Below are 22,908 nucleotides of genomic sequence, written 5' to 3'. Positions count from 1 at the left end.
CCCCGGGCACTTTGCCAGACTCTAGCTCAGGAAATTGCAGTCTATCTAGGTAAAACTCCCCTATAGTTTAAATGAAAAAAAGTATTCATCTCTTACTGTCTTAAAGGGTTAGCGCTGTGTTTCTCTGGAGCCTTAAACAGACAGTACGTTCTAGCTGGAGAGGTGGTTACAGTTGCTTGCTGGGAGAAGAATTTTTTATGCAAAAACTGGGGCCTTTTTTGCATTTTTGAGAAGCTTCTAATTGAAAATGCTGTATACATTTTAGGTTATTGCAAGGCTCAAATGAATATGTGGATTGACATACAAATACAAGTGCAAGGAAATAAGCTGGTGTGCTGTTTGCGCGGGGGGCAGGCAGCTAGCAAATACATTTTTTTTCTGTAGCAGAAAAATAAGGACCAGTTTTTTAGTCTTGTGCGTGTGCATCTGGGGGCTGGATTTTGTATGTTTAGCAGCAATTGCTTTTGTAAGCTGCTGCTAAGGCACGTAACTGGCTGTGTGCAATTGCAGTAATGGAATGTGAAAATGCAACTACACACAGACCTGTAATCTTGCATGCAAAATACTGCTGGTCTAGTTCTCCAGGTACAAAAAATGGTCTGAGATTGTACTTACCTTTCCATTTAACTGCGTTCACCTGCATTTTTCAGGTGGCAGCTGTGTGTATGGAGTGCTGAATGATTATCCTTGCTATTTTTGCTCCAAGAAGAGGGAGGAAATTAAAGTATTACTAGTGATTGGGGTAGTGCTTGTGTCGTGGTAAGCGCAGGGGGAAGTTGGGCGGGGGCTTGCAATGATAATTTCATAAGTCTTTGAAATCCTGGGGAGATGCATGGACGAAGAAGGAGAGCTGCTCTTCCCACTGCAGACAAGGACTATTGAACCATCGGGTTGATCGGTGGTGTCAGGATCTGGCCTTGCCTTCTGCCAAATTCTTTCAGGGTACTTTCAGCCCCCCCCCCCCCCAAAACAGAACATGCATTTGGGCACCGAGGGATGCAGGGCTCAATATTGATGTGACTGAGGCTGTGTCTGAATATTCTGGCCCAGGGCAGGGTGGACCCCCAAAACGTGGAACAGGTTTCCTCCTCCTCCTCGCTCAGTGGATGCATCTCATCCCTGCCCTGGCGAGGTGGGGGGTGGCCAGGGTGGGGGGAACAGGGAAGGGGAATAGCTCACTTTCTCCACCACTTCACTCTCCCGGCTTCTCTGGTGACAGCGATAACAAAGGGCTTCTCGGCATTAGGTGATATGGATCTCTCTCAGCCCACTAAACCTGAGTCCTGCAGGCTTCTCACTAGCCCTCGGGCTTGGTTGTCACTGTCAGCTCACTGCCTGGGGTGGCCTGGGACAGTCCCCCTGGAGACTAAAGGCTGTACCTTCTCCACGAGGTCTGGAAGCAGGGATTGCTTCCTACTGAAAACCACGATTGTATTTTGGGGTTACTTCTTGCCATCCTGGGTCCTTGACTGCAGTCACTTCCATTTTGCATGCTGCTCTTTGTAATTGAATCCATCGATGTATATTTAATCCACTTGGCACCACAGTTCGTAACTAGGCACTGCTTCCCAGCCTTCTGTCACTTGTTTTCACAATTACCATCTTTAAGTTAGGGCGGATGCCTGCCGCTCAGCTTTTCGCCCAATTGCTGTACTGTCTTGGAGGACCTGTGCTTGACAGTCAGGTCTACAGTGGGCACAGCTCCTGTCCTTTGATCTGGACATCATCCAGGAGTGTAGGGCTCGGGCAAGGGAGGCTAAGCCTGTTGGGTTTAATTCTCCTCTCTGCCACTGATTTGCTGTGTGTGATCACAGGCAAGTCCTTTAACCTCAGGTGGCCTCAGCTGACTTATCTACTCCAGAAAGGTGTTGTAATGCTTAATTATTGCCAGCTTTTCAGAAACCCTGGAGGGGGAAAAAAAATGCATTTTATTCAGAAATATCTCTGACCTTCCTGGCCTTTCTAAGCCGTCTTGGTAGTGCTAGGAGATACTCTTTTCCCTGCCTTAATAATGCTTCTTCAATTTTTCATCTGTACGTTCACCCACTCTCTCAGCTGCATGTAAAAATGCCAAGCTGTCTGAAGTCATGGAAATATTTTTATAAACTTGACAGCCACGACAAACATTCCTCCTCAGCAATAAACAAACAAGGTACACAACCTGCCATTAACATCAGTTTATAGCAGAGAGACCTTCGTCACTCATTGATGAGGGAATCCTAGACAATTCCTGCCCTAGCAAGCCATAAAGTAGTGTTGTCTGAGGTTAGGAAAATACCGGAACCTTTGGGTTCCTGTGTGCAATGAGTAACTGGAAAGCTCTGTTTGCCCGTGTGTGTACGGCAGTGCAAGCAGGCACCGGATTATATGGTTTATTCAGGGCTCTGACAAACTGTATTTGGCTGGGGTGTACGTGGCGTTGGGGGCTTGGTATTGGTTTGTACACACAAAAAAGCCTGTTTACCATAGTGGCAGTTGAAATGCAAAGGTGGTACAAATTAAACTGGATAAATATTAGATACCTAAAAAAGGAAAAAGCTGCAAATGAAGACGTTAGTGAGTGTTGCAGGAACAGAGCCCCGTCGCACAGCCTCCCCTGCACCCCTCTTTGGTTTTCCTTGCAGCTGGCTGTAAGCTGGTAGGGTTAGCAAGTACCTGAACCCACACTGCAACTTCTTCTCCCTGCAGGTAATTCTCCATGTAAGCACTCAGACGGTGCTTGTTTTGGTGTGTTCTGTGTTAATGTACTCTGAATACGTCTAAGTCCGGATCTTCAGAGGCTTTGGTGCTGGCGAGAAAGAGCAGGTGCTTCTGTTTTTCCTGTTTCTTTGGGTTATCTCTTGTTCTTCTAGCAGGCCCTCTTCCTACCATCTTTGGGTAGTGGGCTCTTTGGTGGGCTCAGGAAAAAGAAGTCAGGACTGTTCTTCACGTGTATCTTTGACCGAAGGCTCATAAGCAGAGAGCTAAGCTCCTTTCTACCATCTCACTCATTGACTGCCTCTCTCAGTCTCTGCTCCTTAGTTCCTCCCTTCTTAAAATGAAGATGACAAGTCTTCGCTCTGCTTCCACAAAATCATTGAAAGCCAAGGAGAAAAATATGCAGGGTTTTCATCTGCCTTCTTTGGGAGACCATAAATCCCTATTCCTCCCCCCCCCCTCCTCTCCCTCTCCCTCTCCCTCTCCCTCTCCCTCTCCCTCTCCCTCTCCCTCTCCCTCTCCCTCTCCCTCTCCCTCTCCCTCTCCCTCTCCCTCCCCCTCCCTCTCCCCCTCCCTCTCCCCCTCCCTCTCCCCCTCCCTCTCCCCCTCCCTCTCCTCTCCCCCTCCCCTCCTCCTCCCCCTCCCCCTTCCCCTCCCTCTCCCTCTCCCCCTCCTCTCCACCTCCCTCTCCCTCTCCCTCTCCCTCTCCCTCTCCCTCTCCTCATTTTAAGAGTTCTTATTATATTCTGTCCCTCTAGGTCTCCTCTACTTCCACCGCTCTTGCAATCTGTCTCTCTCTGCTGTTTCCATATCCCCTTCTATTTGCAGCTCCCTTCCTTCTGTTCATGTCATTTTCTTCTCTCACCCTGTATCTTCTACCCTCCCCCACTACTGATGCACCGCGCACTCTTCCTATCGCCTCTCTCTAGTTTATCCCCCAAATTCCTCCCTTACACGTCTGTCTGCCACGGACCCCTGTCCGTTGTCCCCAGCTGTGTGTCCCTGCAGCCTGGCCGCACGGGATCTGCCGGTGGGGCTGGCTGGCCGGGGCCTGGGCGAGAAGGACAAGGCGTACCGGCCGGACAGCCTGCCGCCGCGGCCATGGCCCTGCCGTTGGCCAGGCACGGTGGAGCTCGCCCTGTGACGGCACACGGTGAGACTCCCTGCGCTTGTGTGCCGCCGGCTTGGGATGGGGCTGCCTCGGGTCTTGTTCTGAGCTGCAGCACGGTGTCACTTCGATGACCGAGTACTTTATTTCTGCCTGGAAGCCTGATGAAGTCTGTAGTCACAAATTTTGTCTCCTGACGTCACTTTTTACCTCCTTGGACATGGCCTCGCGACTTGTTCTGGTCCTGACCTATTGTCCTACTCCCTACCCTCTGCCCTGAAAACGTGGACCGTGTGCTGCCTGGCTGCTGGGAGACGCCTGTGCTTGTCAAGAGGAGGGTGGTTGTCCCACCACATCGCTCCCAGCTGAGTTCAGGGCCCTCTGCTCTACCAGGGAAAGCCGTGACGGGGGAGGGAGAGGGCTCACACCGAAGGTCTCAGCATCTTGTTGGAGAGTTGCACTGAAGCCCACAAGCCACTGGCACAGCTGTGCTCTGTTCCTGGGAGACCTGCGCTTAGCAGGGGAAGAGTAGCTCTTTTGACAGGACAGGAACAGCAGGGTCACTGAGTTAGGGAGAATCCCTCTCCCCATCTGCCGGAGGGAGCCACCTGATCCCATGCAGAGGCTGTCCCACTATCTGATTCCAGATAGAGTTTCCTCCAAGTCAGCTGGAGTGGATGCAGACTATTTAACCATCTCCCTGCAGGGATGGGGTTTTGGCTGCAAGGATCCTGGCCAGCAGCGACAGTTGAAAGGTGGTGGGTTTTTGGATATCCCTTCATGGACTGTGTTTTGCCTCCCACGAGGACATGTGGCATGGAGAAGTCGCTTCCCCAGGGCAGGGAGAGGTGGCTGCAGCTAGGCTGATGGGAGAGCTGGCCGAATCAGGGCTCATCAGCTGTTCCTGATGGCAAGGCATGAAGAAGTCACACAGATGGTCACATATTGAAGTTCATCAGGAGTCCTACAGGACAGGGCATCATGGTGACTTTCTGGCCTCCAGTGGAGTTTAGCTCCATTTCTGGGTAGCACCACATTTGCCCCTGCCAGGCATGACTCAATCTCAGGCTCATAAAAGTCACGAGCCGAGCCTCAGCAATCCTACCCAGACAGTTCCCAGTTTCTCCCTTCTGTGTCTACGACAGACCGACCCTTCCTTAGCATGCTGAGATGGTATCCCTCGTGCTCCATGCAAGGTGCCATACACCTTTTCCCTTTTTTCCCACAGCTGTTTCTCTCCCTCTCTGTACCTGCTTCACCTGTTTTACCTGCTCTCTCCCTCCTGCTCTGCCTCTGGGCTAGGTCTCTTTCCAGACTCTTTCCAAAATCGTGTTCCTCTGCCTTAGTCTGCCTTCTCATCTAGCTTTCTTGTCTCTCTGGTCACGCCATAAGCTGTCAGCAGCTAGGGGAGAAGGACCATTGCAAGAGCAGGGCAGAGACTGGAGGGTGGCTGGGAGAGCAGAGGGGGAAGGCAGAGCACTTCTGGATCAGGGTCCATCATCTGCTGGGGTCTTTGGCCTCTCCCAGGTACGTGCTGTTAGCAACACAGCAGAAGTCCCCTTCCCCCAGAAGAGTGATTTTCCCATTGCTTCTACTTCACTGTTGGCAAGCTCCTGAAAGGTTAATGAAGTCATTCACTGCAAAAGGAAAAAGCACGTCTTCCCGTGTTTTGCATAAATTAATCTTGAAGATTATGGAGCAGCCCGTGCACAGGGCACAGGACATTCAGCTTTGTCCTTGAGTCTTGTCACCCCAAAGGCAGCGCTGGGGCTGTCATGTAGGTGATACGTCCACTCCAGTCCTCGAGATGAGCTTAGGTTAAAACTTAGGTAAAAAGCTGTGGCCTCCCCACCCATCTTTATTCATGTTTCATTGTGTCTAATGGGGAGGAGGTCCCCAGGAATGCCTACAAGCCTCCCCTTCCTCCCATTGCGGTGGATCCTTGTTTCCCACAGATCCTCTTTAGAAAATGCCCTGTATCAGGTTTCATTCCCACTGGATTTTTTCTGTCTGAGAAGTATGAAAAAAAAAAGCATTCAATTGGTTTTGAATCACATGAGTGGGAGCAGGGACCAGACCCAGAAGATAAGTGTTCTGACCTTTACCGCACTCTAGATAACTGAAAATAATAACAAATAAATGCATCTTGTTTCTAAACCTCAGACTTAGGGATGCATCTTTGCCTTGCGCAACAAGAGCCTGAGCCAGGGCTCTTGGGAGGGCTGAGGATACGGACCTGGCAGCTGCCAGCAGTAAGCAGCAGCCCCTTTGCTTTCCTTTTGGAAATGCAGCTGGTACAAACCCAGATGTTCAGGCTGGGAGGGAACAGGGGCAGGCTCCCCACTCTCCTGCCATCTTGCTGCTGGGATCCTGGCTGTTTTCTGGTAGCTGGCTTGCTGGGAGAATGAGAGTCTGATTATTTCTGGCCCGTTTCCTTGCGCTTTGTGCCTCTTCTTTTCACATACAGGGTTGACCTTATAGGGCCATACAGGGCTACCCACCAACTGGACCTCTGCGTGTAGGCAGACCCTGGATAAGAGTATGGGATTTGCTCTGGAAAAAAAAAAAAGAAGTGTTAAACCCCCCAAACTGGTGTTTGAAAATAACTGAGAGAACCTGTCTGCAAGGAGGACATACTGAACTGTGACTGCCAGCGAGCTTCCCAAGCCTGGATCTTAGGTCACTGACTCAAAACTCTGTCATCCCCTCCAGATGCCCCTGGGGAGGTCCATCTGAGACGGCCTCTCTTTGCAGGCTGCTGGTGACAGTAAATATTTGTACACTGCATACTGAAGTGCTGATACGGGACTGGAGTCCCGTCGTGCAGTGTGCTGTCCAGACACCGGAAAGCGACAGTCCCTGTCCTGAAGGACTTATTGTAGTCCCAAATTAGAGCATTCATGGTGCTTTCTGTAGTGGTTGTGACTTCACATTCCTCCACCAGGACGTTGCTTCCCTTCCCCCCTCTGTTACGTAGGGAGCTTGTTTGCTTGGTTTCTGCCATCCCAACCACCGACAACTGAAGAGACGCCTGTTTGCAGAGCTTGGGGAGGATGTTAGGAGGTTTCTGGCACTCTGTCAGTGTAAAGCGTCTTATTTATTAGAGTCTAATGCCCGTTTGGGATGCACTTCTGATCTAAAGCTCCTGAATTCCTCCCTTTTAACGCTGAAGATGCCATTCAGAGAGGCCCCCTGGGCCCAATGTGTGCTTCTGCTGAACACTGCCCTGATCATATATCTACCACTGTCTTGCTCAGACTTTAGGTTCAGTGATTTTGTTTCCATTAGAAGACCTCCTCCAACTCACCTCTTCCTGCAGGGGTTCCAGCAGATAGCCAAATATGATTCCGTGGGCCGTGGGCTACTGTATTGCAGCGTATGGAAGTGTGTGCATTTTCAACACACAACCTGGTATGCGCATGGATGCTCGCGTTCGTGTTGTATGGGTGTTCGCGTTCATGTTGTATGGGTGCTCGCGTTCGTCTTGTATGGGTGCTCGCGTTCGTGTTTTACGGGTGCTCGCATTCGTGTCTGCTAGTGTACTTGGGCTGGAGGAGGTAGCAGCAAAGGCATTGGCATCTGGAAAGAAAGGAATTGACAGGCTTGCCAGGGGAGGGAGGAGAGAGTTTGGTAGCTGAGATGAGGATCGGGTAACAGCTGGAGGGAGAGATCAGATTTAGGATCCCTGTTGTTCACTTAAGAAAATAGGAGTAGTAGTACGTTGTTTATTGGAGATTGTGTTATTCCTGTGCATTATTTATTAATCTTCTGCTAATGGTACTGCATAAAGAAGTGGCACTTCGACAGAAATTTCACAGACAGCTGGAGGATCAGTTCCAGGAGGTATTGTAACCAGGTCAGGTTGGTGTAGGGAATCCTGCTGGGCTTGGTTTTGACAGGCTTTGGAAAAGAGAAGATTGTTCAGGAGGCATTTGGAGGGGAGAAGGGGGGTGGTGGTGTCTGTGACTCACCAGGGAACAATGATCGCTGCGAGGATAAAGGGGCAGGCTGGAAGAAGACCTGGAGACAATGGTGAATTCCTGGGTTAAACGGCTTCAGGATTCCAGGCTGAAGTACGAGGAAGTGTGAGAAAATTAAGTATTTAGGAGAAAGGTTTAGGAGTAATAGAGGCAGCTGGGGAGGGAAGGCCAAAAGTAAAGAGAAAGCAGGTTTTACTGCACGCTGCGCCTTGAAGCGGATCCTGGAAGGCCTGAATTTGAGGCAGGAGCAGGAAGAAGGGACGTACAGAAAGAAGATGGCCTGTGCAGTGAACGTGACTGAAACCATTCTTGACTTCTGCACCGCCTGACCGCACAGCCGTGCCAGCTGCAGCCTCAGCAGATGTGGCAGGCTAAGCAGAGGTGCTGAGGTACTCTGCCTACCCAGAGACAGGAGGTTTGTAAAGTTTGTAAAGCGCAGACAGATGGGTGCCAGGATGGGTGCTCCCAGCCAGCTCTTGGATACTAGTCCCTCCTCGCATCTGAAAGATGTCCAGTCACTTTGAGAGGTGGGGCTGGTGTTTTGGTAGGTGGCATTCTTTCACTCGGCCATGAAACTGAAATCAGCAAATACCGCAGGACAATATCACGCTACTGGTGCAAACCATCTTTGTGTGAGAAGCAACTGTTGAAATACTGGCCAGCTCATAGCTCCCAAAATATGCAGCCAAAAACGCAGTCCTCAAAGGTTTTGTTTTTAAGCTCTGTTTTACCCACCAGTTCAACCATGTCAGTATTTTGTGGGGAGCACCCGACTTACTGCCGGCGGCTGTTTCCATAAGCCAAGGGCAGGCCTAAATGGTAGTTGCCCGGGTGTCTCTTCTACCTGAGTGTCTCGGTGCTGAGCTGGTGCAGAAATTTTGGGGTTGGAGGGGAGGAGGAGAAGCTGTAGCATAAATGCAGCTTAGCGGGCTGTCCTTTATTTTTCTGGCTGCAGCGTAAAGCCAGCTCTGTTAGACAGACTGTGAACACGGGGAGTCTTGTAGCACAGACGGGCTTTGCAAGGAACTCTGCGACTCTGTGACTCTATGAGCTAGAGTCAGCCTCTTCCCTCAGTCATCACCCACAGCACAGCTGAGCCACCGTCACGGAAGCGTTGGGATGCAATTTCTAATTGTACGCAGCTTTGATGCAAATCATGCGACAAGTACGTATGTCTATTGGTGTGTTTAAGAAATGTTTTTAAAGTTATTTGAAGTCTTAACACTGCACAGCACCCTCCAGCAAACCTCCTTATTCTGTGCAGCAATCGTGACAGTATAGGTAGTGCTAAGTGTGCTGAGAAGTTGTCACCGTAACTGTGCGAGTGGCCTCCAGGTTTTGAATGAACCCGGCTGTGATGGGGCGCAGCTCTGTTAATCCGCTGTGTCTATTAGAGCAGAAGGTGACTTGGGCTAGCCAACCAACTGCAATGCCTTCAGAGAGCGTTTCTGTACCTTGGGAGAATCTGAGATCATCTGAGATGTGGGACTTGGGTTTTCACAGGGCTTATCCATCAGGGAGGGACAGTCCGTTTCAAAAGCAAAGTGCTGATGAGTCCAGGAATGATAAAATCGCCCTTGGATTTTTTTTTTTTTTTGGTGTGTGTGAACTCCTAGAAGTCATCTATGTTGGTATAAATGAGATCATTTGGCCTAATTAGTTCCAAGCTTAATTAGCAGTAATTATCCCAACATGGGAGTAATACTCGAGTAGGAAGTACTGAGTCCTCGATTAGATAGATCTCTAATTGGTGTTACAATATTGTAATTAAAGCATGCTTGTACGCCTCTGCCTCTGCAAGTGATTTGTTTTATGTCTGATTAAACAGGGAGTCCGGCAGCCTCAAGGAGGCCAGGACATCACCACTGATTGAAACAGTGTATTATTCTTTGTTATAGGAAAGAAATGATGAATCACACATACTAGGAAACACTATGGGCCAAATTAATCCTTTGAGTAATTGCTACTGGAGTTAGGGAAATTACAACAGGGGTGAATTTGGCCTCAAGTGCATAAGCTCTATCTGTATATCACACAGTTAAACAAATACTCATTTGAATGTGCAGTCTGGCAATTACACCATCAGATGAATGCAAGTAACTTAATCTGCATTTGTGATCACTGGATTGCACGGGTGAGTTTCTTTGGCTGCTGGGTGATCGTTATGAGATTGCACATTCTGCTCAGATTTTGCAGGAGGTGGTGCCATGTGTCCCGGGATGTGCTGCACCCCAAAGCAGTGGGCAGGGCTGGATGACCGCTGCTGGCTGCAGCATCCTCTCCTTGTCGGGGTAAGACCCCCAAAGTACCACTAGGGTCACCAGGAGCACCTTGCAAATGGAAGAGGTGGACAGATAAAGTGTCCTCTTTTCTTCCCACATGGTTACCTTTAGTCTGGCCGGTCAGACCCCCCCTAGCAGAAGACACTTCAGAAGAGCAGGTAAACAGATGTTTTTTGAGGAAGTTTGAGAAAAAGAGAGCGAAACGGGAACTTTCTGAAATTAGTCAGCTTCAAAACATGAAAGCTTCCTATGTCTTTTTAAGAAACCACCTCCTTAGGATTTGGCAAGTGCGCTGCTTTATTACTTATCTGTTCGCTACGTGAGTGGGCGACTACTTCCTGATTTGGTTCTTCAATATAGAGAGATCATCAGCATAGGTCTGTAGAGGACAGTAACTCCTCGCCTACGGAAAGTAACAAATAGGAATAAGGATGCATGTATCTTCTGGCTGTCACAGAGGACTTCAAAGCACATTGGAGTCATATCCGAAGTAAAACGTCATCTTATTTCCATAGTACAGCTGCAGAAACTGAGGCACAAATCCGTTACTTCCCTTGCTATAGTTCATGGCGCTGGTGTATATGGCAACACCAGGAACGCGGCGCAGATCTCATCACCTTCTGCTTCACCCACAAAAGCACTTTTCTTTTGCAAAGGGGAGAGTCCAGAAGGAGGGAGATGACTTGAGCAAGGAAATAAAATATACAACATTCTGTTAAAGTGATATTAGGGATAAGAATTTAAACATCCCATATACGGGAATTCAAAGCAAGAGTTTCCATAGCAGCATTGCTTGGCCATATTGTATATACACTATTTTGCATTGCTCTCATGATGTCAAAGGCATATTCTAATAGCTGTGCATGCAATATGTCTGAATCAGAGTTGCTATGAAACTTAAGGCTGAATTACACCACGGAGGCATATTCTTGTGCGGTGCTGGGAGGAAATAATAGAACTAGGTTTTGTCAAGATTTTTCTCCAGTGATACATTTTTGTTAGAAAATTGCTGATTTGCCAAAACTGTTGCTATTTTCGAGAAAAGTTGATTCCAGTTTTGTGTCCCATCTTTAAAAAAAAAAAAAAAGGAGAAAAGTTTTGAAGTTGTCAAAATGAAGTGCTTCAAGAAGGTAAAATAAAATCTTGCATTTAATTAATTTGGTCATAATTTCTAGGTATAAGTTTTGAAAACTATTTTTTACCCCAATCAGATATAGAGCAATGATTTGAAATCTCTGGAAATCTTGAAGGAACAAAAAACATTCCCTTTCACCCTACATAGTCCCAAAGTGTCCTGGGAGTGGGAGGTGGACTGCATCACTGGACACCATGTGTGGCTGCCGGGTGTGGAGCAGTGGGAGCAGTGGGAGCAGTGGGAGAGGTTCCCTCCCCCAGGTACCTCTCTGCCTACCTGGTATATTATAAGGTAGAAAAAAATAGCTGTGCAGTACTGCTCAAATCTTCCACAAGACCCAACTCTCCCTAAAACCCCCCAGTATCACCTGGGGATCAAAGGGTTAAGCCTTTGGACAAGGGTTTTGGGTGGGAGCCGCAGTCTCCTCACATCTTTAAACCTCCCTTCAGCAGATGATGGGATCTCCGTGAGGGGGGAGCTGCTGCCTCTCCCTCGTTGATGCCCCACACTAGGGGTGGTGGGACCTGTCCTCACCTCTCTATGCACCGCCAAGGGGCCTCCTGTGTGGTGCCACAGCTTTTCACTGCGCTCACCCCCTGCTTTCAGCACCTGGTCCATGCTCCTCATGAGGCTCTCTGGGGGAGAAGAGGGATGTTGCACCTCAGGCTGGGAAGGAGTGCTCGAGCTCATGGAAAAGCCCTGTGAGTTGGTTTGGCATCACTTTTCCTGCTGGCAGCAACGTTTCCTCACTACCAGCATTCCCAAACGTTGGTGTAGCCGGTATGCCAATGTCTCCTTTCTCCCTGCTCCTTCATGTTGCAATTGCCAATTTCAGTGTCGGTGCCTGAAGAGCTGTAGTTTAAACTTGCTTTGCTGTGCATTGAAGCCATTCTTGTTTAGGGAAGAAACTGCAAAAGGGGTGTGGGAGGGAGGAAAAGACGACGAGCGCTTTTTTTCCCCTATGTGGCAGCGATGGATGCTGGGTATTAAGAGAGAGACAAGCTGACAAACATCTGAATGAGTGGAAGAGAATCCTAACCCAAAGGGAGGAGTTGTGGTTTAGGTTAAAGCCACAAAGGAAGTGAAGGAGGTTACCACTTTCCTGTCTGTGGGCAGGAGGTTCTCCTTGTGCTCATTCGAAGGCTTAGCTCTAGCTCGTTCTTCCCTAGGAACACACTCATCTGTGTACTTCTTGAAAAGCATTCGATCTGGCATCTGATCTTGGGAGTGACAAACATCCCCTTTATCCACAGAAATCAGCAGGAGCTGCGAGCTAAAGAACTGGGAATCCCAGTCTAATTTATGGAGCCGGATATACTAAGGCATCTTGTTAAGCCATGTGTCTTGTTTGGTGCTAGTGCCTGCAGTATATTTCTCCGTGCGTCTTCTTCTTGCAGATTCCAGCCAGATTTTTTTGTTGTAAATACCTGTACCTCCAGGGCCTGCTGGCTCTCCACAGGTCTCACTTCTCTCCTGTTCCCAAGTGACTGGCAAACTGTGTAGCTACCCTGCCTGGATCTAGCGGTCTCACGAGCTGATACAGGGCAGATTCTGAATGCCGTTGGGTCCCCACCAGCATGGCCTGGGATCAGTATTTTTCCTTGATTTTCACCACGTGCTTTTCTTGTCACGGCTCAGAGGCTCTAGCTGTTTGCGGTCGCAAAGTTTGTTGTCTCGGCTCTATAGCTTCACTCTTCATTTGCGAGGAGAGGGCGACTGGTTAACACTGGTGGGGTGCAGAAGGCATACGAGGAGGGAGATGAAAGAATACAGGCTTGCTCTTACAAGAGAGTGAGTCTTATCCAGGGTCTGAGGAGCGCTGGCGTGCCAGCCGGCTATCTTAACCCGAGCTATCAACTGGCGACTGCACAGTTAGAACCGCTGTCAGTGACAGTGACTTTAGTATGTGCCGCCAGTGCCTTCTGATCACTGTGTGCTACTGTACATGAAAAGAGCATCTGAAGGGTGCTCCCTGAAGAGCTGTTATGTGGTCTCTAACCTTCCATTAGCAGCTCACCTTAGCCCCTAACCCTGGCCTCGAGATGCAGCAGTCATTTCATTTACCAGGTGTGAAAATCATATTTTGCTGTGTGAGGATGATTGCTCTATCAGGTGTATTACAGTATCTGCTTTTTTTTTTTTTTTAAAAAAAAAGGCTTTGTTAGAACTACAAGATATCATTAAAGATTTATATGTGGCAAATGTGTCCTTTTTTGCAGAGAGTTTCCTTTTAGAGACCTTCAGGGTATTGATTGCAAGTAGATTTTCCTCCTCTGTTTTAAAACATTTCCTTTGCCTATGGATTTTCAACATTACTCACTGGATCTGTGTGCAGTACGTTCCCCAGACTATATTATCAAGCCAAAGTCCCTTACTGCTGGCCTTCAGGGACCACTTCTGAAGCTGGAAAGACCATTCATTCGCTGTGTTCACTCAGTCCTGAGCAACTCTCCAGCATTACATCCTTCTTACTCCAGGATGTACGCTGTCATCTAACTGAGCCGTGGGTCTGCTTTCAGCATGTGCCAGTGGGTCCCAAACCTAGTCTGGCAACAGCCTTGAGCTATCCCTTGCTTGGAGTGAGTGGTGTTTGTCTGGATGGTTTAGATGTAAAGGGAAAACAAGCTGTACAATGGGGAAGTGAAGAAACCGGAGTGGTGAGCAGCTGAAATTGTAAGGTGGTTTGGTTTTGGTATCAGCATTTTGTTGCTTGGACTCATCCTTGTGGCCATTAGAGTGGGGTGCGGGTTTCTTTCTGGAGAGAGCAGAGGATTCAGAGGGGAGGCTGGGGGTGCCGGCGCAGCACAGAGCCCAGAGGAGCGAGGTACCACTGCCCTTCCGAGGGGAAGTGCCCATGGAGAGCAGGCTGAGGTCCACCAGCCATTGCTCTGCCTCAGGATGAGGCCCTGGGTTCCATGTTCTGCTGGTGGGTGAAAGTGCTCTGTGCGAGCCAGCTGAAGTGTGGGTTCAGCCATCTTCTGGTGGATCGTATGTGTAAGCCATTGAAGACCTTAAAGCATCTGGCTTACGGTATTTGGCTTTGTTTACTGTAGTGTTATAGCCTTAGGGCCACAGAAAGTGCAGCTTTATTGAAATCATTGGAGTTGTGCTTGCTTATGGCAGCAGGGAGCTAGGGACATGTTTTTTTGGAACATGTTGCCAGGAACATAAACCCTTTTCTTTGGGAGATGCTTTGTAAGGATGGCTGGAGTAAGTGCCTGGGAAACATTGTCCTAATGGAAACAAGACGCAGAAATAATCAGGTCTCAGAACAGCTCTTACTTCTACCCCACATCTGTGAATTTCAGAGTCCGCCATCCTAAGGCTCAGTCCTTCTCTCCTTCCTCATTACCATCAAGTCTTAGTTTTGAACACGATATACCCCACCAAGAGCTGGGACACCATGGGGGACACTGCAGTCTCTGCACATGGGAGGAACAGGGACCTGGATGAGGAAGCCAGCCGACTTACGTGAGAGTCAGGCAGGCTGAAGTTGTGTGGACAAAGCAGCAGCAGTCTTTGTTGTCTAATTCTTAAGTGGAAGGTACCTGTGCTTCAGCATTTAAATGTTTAAAAGAGATCAGTGCTACAGTCTTTGATGCTGGATACTCATACAAAAGCAATTACCAAAACGCAAGTGGTTCTTAAAGACACTGTAGCCAGAGCACTACCTGCATTCCTTGCATGCTGGCTGGACTGCTGGCATTCATTTTGTCATGGTTTGATAGAAACGACAGGCAAATGGTATAGGTTGTGTGTAGGAACAGCCCATCTTGTAAGCAAGCCAAGGCACAAGGGAGTGTATCCCATCAGAGTTACATTACCAAGGCAGGTCCCCTATGCAGCACCTTCTCACATGTTAAAAGGATGCTCTAAAATAGAAGAATAAAGATAGAAAAGAAACATGCTGTCCTAGGTGTCTCTGCGGACCTGCAAGGCAGGTATTGTAAGCAGATGTATTCATGCTAGGGAATGAACAGATATGCTTTAAAATAAGCTGGCAGATTTTGTGCTCAGATGGACTAGGAACATTCACACAGTCTGTTATTGCAGTTAAGCTGTGAGAGGCCAACACCTTCAGCAGAGAGGGACTAGCAAAATGTTTGGGCAGAAGTATGTCCAGTCATGACATCTGTTGCTAAAGTGGTCCATAGTCTGCACTATAACAGTGCACAAGAAAAATGCAAAAGAACGAGAATGAAGCATTTATGCAGCTAAGCCAACACCCTCAAGTGCCCTCTAATAGTGAAGACTCCTTTTTTTGTCAGTATTGTCCTCTATCACCTAGGAACTTGCAGATCTGAAGGCTGCCGATGATTACTGCAGAAAAAAATCAGCACCACACTGACGATAAGCCAATGTCTAAACTAAAAAGCAAGGGGGAAATCTGCTTGTTTTCTTTGGAGGGATCTCACTGTTTTATGTAATCTTTGCACAGCACCTGTAAATCAGCGACTGGTACTTTTGAAATGTATTCCCTTCATCAAAAGCTATTTGGAACAACAGGTAGCACCTATCCATTCAGTCTAAGCTCCCTTGACGTTTTTAAATGACAGATAATGAAAACTGTCTTCATTAGAACTCAAGCAATTTCATCAGACTGTCATCAGCAAACAATAGTAAATTAAAGGCTGAACAACCCTCAACTCTACTCTCCTAGGTACCTGTGTGAAAATACCTGATGCCTTTTCTGCAGCTTCTAGGAAATATAAGAGGTGATTTCTCAGGTGGGAAGGGTTCTGGTCTGTGAGGCACTAGGTGGAGGTCAACAGGAACATGTTAAAGTCTGTCTGAAAACCAGTGGTCAGATGGCATAAAATGGAACAGAAACGTGAGAATGATCGTGGGTGAGAGACGCGGCTTATCTAACAGAGTGCTGAGTTCTGCGTTGCCTTCGGTTTATGAATGGATTTAAAGCATGGTGCCAAACAGAGCATATTGCAGTTGTCTAATCCTTAGGTGATAGAGGCAGGCATGATAGTAGACAGAGCTGCATCCAAGAGGACTCATCAGAACAGCCCAGTCAGCCTGGCATTATTGCTACCTGATCTGCAGGAATTGGTTCAGGCCCCTGAATCTGAACCGCCGAAGGGAAACCTAGTTGAATGAGCAGCTGTTGAGGTATGGTGCTGCCTTATCGTACCCTGCTTGTCTCTCCCCAGCCAACATCGATTCAGTCTTCCCTGGGCTGAGCATCAGTCACCCAGGTCCTTCCCCCCTTGCACACTCCCCACCCCACCCCCCAAATTCATAGACTTAACCAAGCTACTCCCCCGCTTCCCCCCACATTTAGATTAAAGGGAGACAGAGAGCAGAAGGGGCATTTCACAATAAAACATCATTTATATGACATGGCCACGGCGCGGAAGAGGCTAGCACTGGGGAGTGAATTATAGGGGTCCAGAGAAGAAAGAGGCTGTGGCAGAGAGAGGGTTGTTATTGGAGGGCACGGGGAGCAAAATGACTGAGATAGAAGGTGCAGATAAATAGAAATAGCTGCAGCGGTGTGATTGGGAAGGAAAATCAGTCACTACTTCAGTCACCAGTGGTGTTCAGTTTAGGGAGCTGAGTGGTAAATTACAGGCAGGTTAGGACTCCAAGAACATCTGTGACCCTGTGAAATGCTGGAGAGAGAAAAGTTGCAGTAACAGTGAGTAAGATTCAGATCTCATCTATCTGAGCATGAGTATCTCAAGGTGAAATAACAGAAGGAGAGGAGGCGGGAATATTGATTTCTGCCTCACAAAACAGACAACAACGCCTACTTTTTCATAGCAAGAATTTAACCATTCGCTTTAACGGGCCAGTCTGCAGTACAGTGGGGGCTTGGTTTCTTCTTTGTGCGCAATCTAGAGGGGAAATCATGCTGAAGTTATTTTTATTTTATTGTAGCCTTGCAGGAGAGACACGAGCAAAATTTTACCCGTGAATACCTGTGCTCTGACTGTAGGGGCAGCTGTAGTCCGTGAGTGTAACCTGCGTGCGCTGCCGCCCTGTTGTACAGCAGGCACGGCGGGATGCTGGAGGAGCAGCACAAGGCACAAAAAGCCTCTTATGCCGAGAGAGCTGTTGTATGTGTTGGCGACAGATGATGACTACTGTCTGTCTGAGGGCAGACTTAGCCTCCTCCTATTTATTCTGTGAGAAGGATGCTCCTAGTGAGAGGTGCTTTCTTCAGCTGGTCATGGCTTTCTCAGAGATATTCCTTTGGGAATGAAATTTTGTTTGGTTGGTTTTACACCATGAAAGTGCACACGTGTCCTGGTGCTCTGGGGCAGGCATTTCAGAGAACATAACTGCGTGGCTGTGCAAGGGAGCTTGCTATCTTGGACTAGGCTCAGCAGGTGGCTGAATGGAAGCAGGAGATGAATTTGGCGATTTTCTGAGCTGCTGCCATGTCTTTTCTCATTGAAGTCAAAGATGTTCATACACATACAAAGGGAGTGTAAAGTCATGGCTGAGAATCTTAAAAGGCTCAAGGGTCAGGCAATTCCACAGCCTAATTCTCTTGGCGGCACCACAGCACTCAGTGTGTGTTAGCGGTTCCCTGTAAAACATGAGGACAGTGTAACGGGAGCAGTGTTCCTGGGCAGACATTGATTTTGGAGTCTCCTGTATGCCAAAATTTCCCACCTTTGTTTAGTATGAATTCACATTTTTCATGTAGTGCATGAGCATACGTTTCCCCAGATTCTGTTTACCTGATTTCCCTTCTGATTCAGTATCTCTTCTCTCCTCCTTAGTCTCCTTTTTTTTTTAATCATGGGAGATAAAGCTGAGCATTTATCTCTATGGCCGTGTGGTATTTGCCTCATACCTGCTTATTGACTTGAGAGATGACTTTCTAAATAGGGCAGGAGCTTCCTGCGACTGGAATGTTGTAATACTTGGGATTTATTCATCATGTCAGAGTTTTGATGTAGGATAGTATCTTGAAGGGGGATAGATCACCTAGAAGGGTCTCTGGAGATCCGGAAGACTATTTTAACCACAGGCCCAGTTCCGTGCTCCAGCCTGAACTTGGTTAAGGCTCAGATTGTTTGGGTGTTCACGTGCGAGTAGGAAAAGGAAAACACAAGATCAACAGTTTCTCCCTTTTCGGTGTAGATTGAGAAGTGAGGGCAAAGCCTTTCTTGCCCAGCTGACTTTGCCATCATCTGTACGCTGTTGCTGTAGGGTGATGTGCAGCCAGTGCTGGTCAGATCCATCAGCCAGCTTCCTTCCTAACAGAGCTCTGCGCACTGCAGCCAGCGAGGCAGTAGCAATCGGTACCGGTGAGCTACGAGTGGTCTTAAGCCAGTAGTGGGCACAGAGGTAGGGGGGTGTGTGTGTGTATGGATACTGACATTGAAATGAACATATTTGCGTTTCCTTCCGCGGTGAGTCTCTGTGAAGCCCACACGAGTCAGGCTGCAGAGGGACTTCTTCACCTGAACCAAGTTAAGAATGTTCTCTCGTGTCTGCAGGACTGAGGTTCAGCAAAACTGGGGAGACTCAGGGTGATGCCTGATACCAAAAGACACAAGACACTGAACTAGAAAGCCACAACAATCTCTCCCCTCCCCCAGGCCTGATTTCCTAATCTTTTAGGAATGATTTACAATAAATAAAAGACGTTCTGAAAGAAGCTGGGTGTTTTTTTTCCCCCAAGCTAAGTAGGTGTTAAACTCCTCTTCCCTGTGGTCCATTCCCATCTCTTTCACACTGTCCCATCTTTAGACTTCATCCTGCAGCAAGATTCATGAAGGCAGCTCCCCTGTGCCCATGCAGAGAGATCACGGCAGTAAGCGAACCGTAATCACCTGGATTCCTTACAGAAATGGGTTGTTTCCTTTCAAAAAGGCTCATTAGAGCACGCAGCCATGTAAAACTCAAAGCTTGTAAGAAAAAGATTTCATAGAGCCTGATCTCTCTCTCTCTGGTCCTGCAGCTCCTCTGATCATTTACACCAGAGCAAAAAGAGGGCAAAACCCCCTCAAACTCAAAGCAAACAAACAAAGCAAAACATCCTCCTAATGATGTGTGTTCTTCACTTCCAACAGCGACAGTGCTTTACACCCACTTTGCACAGGTGTACATGAATGCACAAGTCGGAGGCAGTATAGAGAGCAAAGCTCTTAAGGAGTTAGTGGAGCTTCCCTGCTGGAAGGTTATAATCACACTGAAAGAGGGAAATCTTGCCTCAGCAGACAGGAAATACGTGATGCAATTTTCAGCACAGAGTTGCTAGAGATAAAACAGCCCATAAACTGGAAAAAAAAAATAATTGTAGGGAACGCTTTGCATGGCCCAAATGCGCCATGTCAAAGCTAATAGCAAGGGATCCTTTGACCGCAGAAGATGCGGTATACTGGCTACAGATGCGCATGGTGACTACATCCTTTACCTGCAAGGAGGAGCGCACATCCCTGATCCTGGGTAGAGTGGCCATCAGTAGATTCTTCTTAATGGTGACAGATTTTCTTAAGGGAAGGGTTTTAAGCAGTAATGATTGGAAGGGCTCAATCTGCTGTTGCATTTGAGGTGAAACTTTTTTCATGTGGAACGGCTGTGTGGTTGGGGAAGAGGCTCCGCGTCAGAGAGTGGATGGTCAGGAGCAAGGTGTAACTTCAGAAGAGACTAATGCCTCCAGCCTTCACACGCTAAGGCTCCATGTCGCCATTTTGCCTGCCTTCAATCTCATCTTCAAAAGTCCTTGTTCCTCAGATGTTTCCACCTCCTCCAGTTGTGCCAGTTCAGCTGCTTGTGGGGATGAAATCTGCATCAGAGCTGGTCCAGCTTTAAGGATGTGTTCTTGTTAGCAGGGTTTTTAAGAAAAAGAAGTTGGATAATTTAAAGAGCTTACCTATGAGCGTGGCTACGTAAATAGTTTAACTGGCACAAGTGAGTGGCAATAATTATGAGAGAGCATGGCAGGATCCTCTTAAACTGGGTCTGCTGCAGATGAAGTAGTGAAACAGAGCCACAGCCCTACACACTCTTAACATTATTTGCATGAGTAGCTCCATTGTGTTTCAGTGGGACTCTACTTACACATGTAAAACTAAGTGTTTGTAGGGCCCAGCCCTTGAAGAGAATAAAAGCCACGATGGGGTGTGCCATGCTCTGAACCATATATAGAAAGTGTAATGCAAATGTATTTTGTCGGCAGGCCTATCTTGTCTGATCTGTCTGCTCTGCAGAACTGGAGCTCCTGTAGTAGCAACTTTCCTTAGTCTTCGTTTGCTCTAATGGTAGAGGAACCTCGCTTTTGAATAAAGACTGATCTTCTGTCCCTGCTGCAGCCAGGGACTTGTGAGGAGAGTGTACGCAGTGTGGTGAGAGCTGTAATGTTTCCAAGATGCTCTTGGATTTGCCGGAGTGCTCTAAAGAGCTGGGACAGCTGACTTCTCAGGGGCAGCTTTTATGAGCTTGGCCAAGCGAGGGCAAGGCCCCGGTACGGGGCGATGCTCTCAGTGCTGGCAGTGGCAGTCCCATGGGCTGGTGCTCCTGCTACCTGAAATCCTGCCTCACAACCTATCATCGCAGTTAAGATCATTTGGGAGCCTGTTGTCAGTTCCCATGGTAAAACCCTTCAAGGACAGCAGGAGGGATTTCTCAGCTGAGAATCCCTGCCTTGGGAATTCACTGCTGGTGGCAGTTTGCTGTGGCAGATTCCCAAAGGTGGCGGATGAAGTAGCAACTTCACTTGAGAGTGAAGCAAAACACCTTGATGGCTGCTATCTGGAGCCCCAAAGAGAGGAAGGAAGAGACATAAAGCCGTTGGAGGGGAGAGGCTTGGTGTGGTTATTTGAGACCGCTGCCTGCAGAGTTGCACAGTCATTTATAACTGTTTGAAATGTGGGGGGATGGGGTCGGGGGGGGAGGGAGGGGAGTTGGAGGAACCACGGCATCTGCGAACTAGTAGCATTTTCCTTGGTCTAACTCCTCAAGGGACAATACAGCAAAGTAGCGGGTCAGAGGAGGAGGAGAACAAAAAAGGCAGTCTGCTAACACTTCGTATTTTATCGCTGATGTTGCATGTGTCAGGATTGAAGCACGGGGTAGGATTTCCAAAAGGTACCTTCAGGAAAAGGAAGTTGGGTGCCTGACTTCCTTTAGGCTCCTTAGAAAAACTCCAGCCTCTACTGCCCAGGGGAAACAAACTTTCTTTTAAGCAAACCACGATGGGTCCCCAATGTCGGTGAGAGCAAGGCTGGGTCTTCTGTCTAAAGCACCATGAGGCGTATCTTTCCCTTCTGCTGTGTTTTGCTGCCTGGCTGGTCTACTCTGTGCTGCTGTTGCAACCTTTCCTGGGCTCAGTCCACCGAGCCCTCTCTGGTGTGGGGTGCGTAAAGGAGAGGAGGAATTGTAGGTGTTAGGTTATAAAAGACCTGTATCAATGTGAAAATAGAGAAGGCTTATATGCCAGGTCAGGCAGCGGGCTGAACCGATGGCACTAAAGGTGGTGGTGGTTCAAGTGGAGCTGATCAGTGAGGTTTCAACCAACACTTCAGCTTTAGAAAGTGCTGCTGTGGTCAGTGGAAAGGTACAGGTAGGGCTAGCATCGGTGAGTTGGGAAGGCTGGCCAGAGACCAACGGTTTCCACCTTTGGGTTGTGGATCCGGGGCACTTGTAGCCCCAGGAACTTGTCTGGAAAAGGTAACGGAGAGAAGCAAGCAAGAGGCATCAGTGGGCTGAAAGTCTGTCCAGTGGGAAACCTTTGAGGGCTGTGGTCTGCAAAGCGGCAGGGATTGAGAACCAGCGGTAAGGAAGTATCCCCCTCAAGGAAGAGTATGTCTAGGGTAAGAGGTGTGAATCAGGTACTGTTGCAGTGCTCAGGAAGCTGTAAAGAGTTCTTTAACAATGTTACCAAGTGGGCATGAACGAGGGGAGGGGAAGGATGACAAGAGGAAAAGCCCCTTAGGGACTGAGGGCTGAGCGAAGGGAGGAGGTGGTTTCATCTGCCAGAGCGATGCCCGGGGTGAATGCTCAGTGCTGAAAGGGTCATCCTCCGAAGAGTTGGGTTATTTAAAAGTGGGAGCTGGACAGAGTAAAGAGTGGGTCGTTTGAGGATAAAGGGAGAGGGAGAATTCGCTCCACATTTCTATTCACTTATGTTGTATTGGCAAAACAGGTTATTCAGGCATCGCAGATATGCAAAAACGATCAGCCTGCTTTCTCTCATTAGACTGCAGCGGTTCTGTGCAACCGTGTGCCACCGGTGGCTTGGGAAGCTCTTCCTTAGAACCCACAAGATCGCCCATTTTAAGAACATTTTGTGGAGGTGAAGGAGAAGGATTAGTGGATGTCGAAAGTGCTCTTTTCACGGAGCGAGTCGCCGGCTAAAAAGGGCGGGGGATTGCTACAAATCTTCAAAACTCTTAACTGCCAGCCGTTTTCAAACTACATTGACGTTTAATCCCCCAAACGTAGAGCATTTTCTCAGGATAGGGCCCTTGAGCATATTTAAGAGTTGATAGGTTGTGTCTGTTTGTCATTACTGTCTGGTTCCTCCCTGTTTAGCTGCAAGCTGCTGCTTAACCCAGTGCTTTCTCCCACCAGAAAAGGCCCTCAGATCTCAGAGCGGCTCCACCAACCCGGCAGCTGGTGGGCAGGCAAGTTGCTCAGCCACAGGTAGGAGAAACGTGCTTCTCCTCCAGAAGTTCCCCCGCGCCCCCCCCGCCTCGCCCATGGCCAGCCGGCCCCTTCCTGCTCCAGAAATAC

The 22,908-nt window shown here is 48.4% G+C and overlaps 1 protein-coding gene across 1 annotated transcript in view; it reads left to right on the top strand.

Annotated features, from left to right (window-relative positions):
• Positions 1-22,908, top strand: part of BCL9 (BCL9 transcription coactivator) — a 61,372-nt gene that overhangs the window by 4,998 nt on the left and 33,466 nt on the right. The gene's annotated exons all lie outside the window — the stretch shown is intronic.

Source organism: Falco cherrug, chromosome 2 (genome assembly GCF_023634085.1).
Source record: "Falco cherrug isolate bFalChe1 chromosome 2, bFalChe1.pri, whole genome shotgun sequence".
NCBI lineage: Eukaryota > Metazoa > Chordata > Aves > Falconiformes > Falconidae > Falco > Falco cherrug.
The sequence above is the reverse complement of the archived record's forward strand: the minus strand, read 5'-3'. Positions and strand labels throughout refer to the sequence as shown.